Source organism: Lepus europaeus, chromosome 4, assembly GCF_033115175.1.
Source record: "Lepus europaeus isolate LE1 chromosome 4, mLepTim1.pri, whole genome shotgun sequence".
NCBI lineage: Eukaryota > Metazoa > Chordata > Mammalia > Lagomorpha > Leporidae > Lepus > Lepus europaeus.
The window spans coordinates 16,912,358-16,917,770 of NC_084830.1; the positions used below are offsets into that span (position 1 = coordinate 16,912,358).

Genomic DNA, 5,413 nt, shown 5'->3' on the forward strand with positions numbered 1-5,413 from the left:
TTTGGCTAACTCTAAGGATTGAAAGGGATGACTGAAATTTATATACACATGTAGATTAAATTTAAGACAGTTTTGATGATCTCAGTAAGGACCTTGATCAATACTAACCCAGCTGACGATGAACTCACCCCTGGAACTAAGATTTATGACATGTCTTATCATCTACTGTAATATTTCTCAAATAATACAGAAGAGGAAATGGTTTTAATTAGAACAGAATGAGGCAATGAGGAAAAGACTGGAGGAGCCTGGAGCATATATACTTTGAGAAGACCCCAAGCAGATCCTTTTGGACATCCTACAAGCTACAAATCACTGTTCCCAGCAATGCTTTACAATCCTGGCTACAATTCAGACCAAGTGGAGAAATTACAAAAATCCGCACTACCCAGCTCATATCATGGATCAAATCAGAGTTTCTGAGTTTGGTCCAGCACCATACTTTAATGAATCACTCAGGAAACATTAGCATCACAGGGAAGGTAGGATTGCTAACACTGCAGCCAGGATAAGTACCCAACTCCTATTAGAGTAGCCAACAAGGTGAATCCTCCTCCACCACTCTACACATTGCCACAACTAAGGATTGCTCTGCCTTCCAGGGAAAGTATTATCTTTCAATAAATAAACTTTATTTTATATGAATAGCATACAATTTACTATCTTCATCATTTTAAGCATACAGTTCAGTAGTGATAAACATATTCACATTGTTTTGCAACAGATCTCTAGAACATTTTTCATCTTACAGAACTAAACTCTGTAACCATTGATAACAATTCCCATTTTCCTCACCCCACGCCCCTGAAAAACAATATTCTGCTTTATCTTTCTATTAATATGACCATTATTTATTTATCTGTAATTTCTATTATTTGGCTTTTATTTATATTTTATTTCAATTTCTATTAATATGACTATTATTTATATTTTATTAATTTTGTTTTATGATCTTGTTCTTTTGGATTATTAGTTACTTTATTTTTAAGGTATTTTTAATAGATTATAGTCTCAGGGTCACAACAGCTGCATGTTGATTTCTACATCACAAATTCTCACCAATTCTCATGTCAATGTGATATTAATACAAAGAAAAAAGATCCACATAGTTCATAGACTGTAATTATATTTACCTTCCTAACCTCCTTCCTTCCCTCTTTCTTTTTTCTTCCTTTCTTCCTTTCTTTCTTTTACTTTTCCTTCTTTTCTTTGAGATAACATGTTCATAATTTGCATTACAGTCAGAGGCTTAATGTTGTACTAAATAAGGAATTCAACAAGTAAAAAGACCATAGTTCAATAAGAATACAAGCAAGTACTATAAATAATAACCAAATGAAAATATGTCCATTTCACTCATAGAAAGTAAATTTTAAAATAATTGCAGATCATTAAAACAATAGCAGAATATCATTCCTGATCATTGGTTTGAAAAAGTATAAAGTTTGACAAAACTATATCTGCAACAATATTGATATACACAGCATTTCTCTCTTTTTTTTCATGTTTTTAATATTATCTCCCACATATAATGGAAAACATGTGGTATTTATCTTTCTGTCTCCAGCTTATTTCACCCATCATGATCTTCCAGTCACATCCATTTTGATGCAAATGACAGAATTTCACTGTGTATGTGTGTATATCTATATATGTTTATACAGCTATATACACACATACACATAAATACACACACACTCACACACATATATATATATCACATTTTCTTTATAAATTCATCTAATGATGTGCTCCTTGGTTTATTCCAAATTTTGGCTGTTGTGAACAGTACTGCTATAAACATGGTGGTACAGGTATCTTTTTGATACAATGTGTTCATTTCTTTTGAGTATATACCCAGACGTGGGATTACTAGATCATATGGCAGGTCAATTAGTCTATTTCTAGTTTTCTAAGAAATCTTATACTGTTTTCCACAATGACTGCAATCATTTACTTTCCATATCCTTCCTCCACATCCTCACCAGCATTTTTTTTTTACTTTCTGTCTTTTGAATAATAGCCGTTTTGACATGGGTGAGGTAATATCTCATTGTGGTCTTGATTTGCATTTCCCTTATGGCTAGTGATATTGAGCATGTTTTTATATATTTGTTGGCCATTTTTATTTCTTCATTGAAGAATCCTATATTGAGTTCCTTTGCCTATAACTGGATGGGTTGTTTTTGTTGTTGAGTTTTTTATATATTCTGTATATTAATCCTTTGTCACATAGATAAATTGCAAATATTCTTTCCCACTCTGTTGAATGTAAATTCACTCTATTGATTGTTTCCTTTGCTGTGCAGAAGTTTCTCAGTTTGATATAGTCTGTTTAGTTCAACTTGCATTGCCTGTGCACTGAGGGGTCTTATCCAAGAATTTATCACATACACCAGTGTCCTTTACATTTTCTTCTAATGATTGCATAGTCTCAGGTCTTAAATTTAGGTCTTTGATTTTTTCTGAGTTGATTTTTGTATATGGTATGAGGTAGAGATCTAATTTCATTCTTCTACATGTATATATACAGTTTTGCCATCACCATTTATTGAAGAGATTGTTCTTTCTCCCATGCGTGATCTGGGCACTTTTGTGAAAAATCAGTCATATCTACATGGATTAATTTCTGTACTCTCTAATCTGTTTGAGTTGATCTATATGTTGATTTTTATGCCAGTACATGTTGCTTATATTACTATTATCTATCTAGTATGCTTTGAAGTCAGGTATTGTGACGGCTCCAGCTTGATTTTTCTCATTCAGAATCTCTCAGGCTATTCTGGGTTTTTGTTATTCAATGTTAATTTTAGGATTTTCTTTTCTAATTCTGCAAAGAATGTCATTGGTATTTTGAGAGGGATTATATTGAATCTGTAGATTTCTTTAGATAGTATAGACATTTTAGTGATGTTCATTCTTCCAATCCATGAGCACGAACTATCATTCCACTTTTGTGTCCTTGATGCTTTCTTTTAATCAATGTTTTATAACTTTCACTGTAGAGATATTTCATCTCTTTAGTTAAATTCATTCTTAAATATTTGATGTGTTGTGGCAATTGAGAATGGGATGTCTTTCTTTCTGTTTTGGTGAGTTCATCATTAACATGTAAAAAAACTACTCTCTTATTTCACATTTATTTGTAACTTGCAACTTCTCTGAAATGGTTTATTAGTTCTCAAAACTGTTCTTTGAAATGTATAGGTTTTTCCATATACAACATCATGTCATGTATAAACATGTATAAACATGGCTTCCTCTTTTCCAATTGATGTCCTCTATTTCTCTATCCTCCCTGATAGTTCTTGCTAACACATCCAGTAGCATATGGTATAAACATGGTGAAAGTGGACATTCTTATCTTCTTCCAGATCTAAGGCTGAAAGTCTTTCCCTGTTGAGTATGACGTTAACTAGATTTCATCCTTTTAGACGCTGAATAGTATTCTCTTGTATATACATATCACATAGTTCTATCTATTCATCAGTTAAAGAATACTTAGATTGGATACCTTATATGAGGGAATCACAGTATTTGCCTTTTGTGATTGACTTACTTCATTTAGCATAATGCTCTCAGGGTTTATCCATATTGTAGCATGTGATGGAATTTCCTTCTTTATTTAAGCTGAATAATAGACCATTGTTTGTATGAACCACATTTCTTTAACCTTGCATTTGTTGATAGATATTTGGATTACTTTCACCTCTTGGCTACTATGAACAACGCTGCACTGAATATGGATATGGAAATATGATATATCACTTCAACATACTGCTTTGAATTATTTTTGGATATATATACTCTGAAGCAGAATTGCTGGATGATATGGTAACCTATTTTAGATTTTAAGGAACCTCCACACTGTTTTATGAAGTGGCTGTGCCATTTTACACTCCTACCAACAGTATACAGGATTCCAAAAAACAAATGCTTCACAGATTTGCATGTCATCCTTGCACAGTGGCCATGTTAATCTTTTCTGTGTTGTGCCAACCTTACTAAGTGTGCTGCCAAAGCAAGTACCAATTAAATAAAATTTAATGCAATTTTCCAAACTTCTTATTAGAAAATTCCATGGGAAGAAAAGAATGAATCTTCCAGATTTGTTATTTAAAAGCTACATGTTTCAGTAAGAAAAATTACTAAATGACAGCCTTCAAAATGTGATCTGAAACCAATATCATCAGTCTCAGTTAGGAATTTGCAAATTCCCAGACCCCATCCCAGATCTTCTGAATCAGAAAATTTGCAAGTGGGCATCAGGCATCCATGTTTTAAGAGCCTTCTAAGAGATACCGATGGCCCTGCACTGCGGCTCAATAGGCAAATCCTCCGCATTGCGGCGCCGGCACACCGGGTTCTAGTCCCGGTTGGGGTGCCAGATTCTATCCCAGTTGCCCCTCTTCCAGGCCAGCTCTCTGCTAGGGCCCGGGAAGGCAGTGGAGGATGGCCCAAGTCCTTGGGCCCTGCACCCGCATGGGAGACCAGGAGAAGCACCTGGCTCCTGGCTTCGGATCAGCGTGGTGTGCCGGCCGTAGCGGCCATTGGAGGGTGAACCAATGGCAGAAAGGAAGACCTTTCTCTCTCTCTCTCTCTCTCTCTTTCTTTCTCACTATCCACTCTGCCTGTCAAAAAAAAAAAAAAAAGAGAGAGAGAGATACCGATGAACGCTAAAGTTTGAACATCCCTCATATTATGATTTTATGGATCTTTCTCTAAGCCAAAAACTTGCCCCATAAATCTCTGAAATATCAACAAATTTAAGCCTTTTATCTTATTTTGCTTTTTATTTGTTGATAAGCTAGGTTTTACACAGTACAAATTGCCTTGCCTTAGGAATCACAAATTTGGCCGGCACCGTGGCACACTAGACTAATCCTGTGTCTGCGGTGCCGACATCCCATATGGGCACTGGGTTCTAGTCCTGATTGCTCCTCTTCCAGTCCAGCTGTCTGCTGTGGCCTGGGATAGCAGTGGAGGATAGCTCAAGTGCTTGGGCCCCTGCATCTGCATGGGAGACCAGAAAGAAACTCCTGGCTCCTGGCTTCGGATCAGTGCAGCTCTGGCCGTTGCTGCCATTTGGAGAGTGAACCAACTTCAGTAGGCTTGTCCAATAGTTAACCTTATTAGCTATAATGATAATAGTTTCTTAGTAGCTTCATAGTCTATAAATGAGGTGGCTAAATCCAGATAGCAAATATATCGACCTTACAGGCACTGTCACTTCTCCAGTGCCCAGGTAAGGCATTGCTAAATAGCCAAGACATGTTGTATAATCCAGTCCAGCACAGTCTCAGAATCCTTCTCAACAGAACCCTACCAAAAAAGATTACAAATAGAGTTTGAGATGAAACCCACTTTTTGTGCCTATTCAATCTTCATCATCTCTTCTATCCTTGTTCTGAAA

The 5,413-nt window shown here is 35.8% G+C and overlaps 1 non-coding gene across 1 annotated transcript; it reads right to left on the bottom strand.

Annotated features, from left to right (window-relative positions):
• Positions 1-3,924: 3,924 nt before the first annotated feature.
• On the bottom strand, positions 3,925-4,029 carry LOC133758934 (U6 spliceosomal RNA). The gene has a single exon (XR_009865839.1). It is a non-coding gene; the product is annotated as a U6 spliceosomal RNA (small nuclear RNA).
• Positions 4,030-5,413: the final 1,384 nt, after the last annotated feature.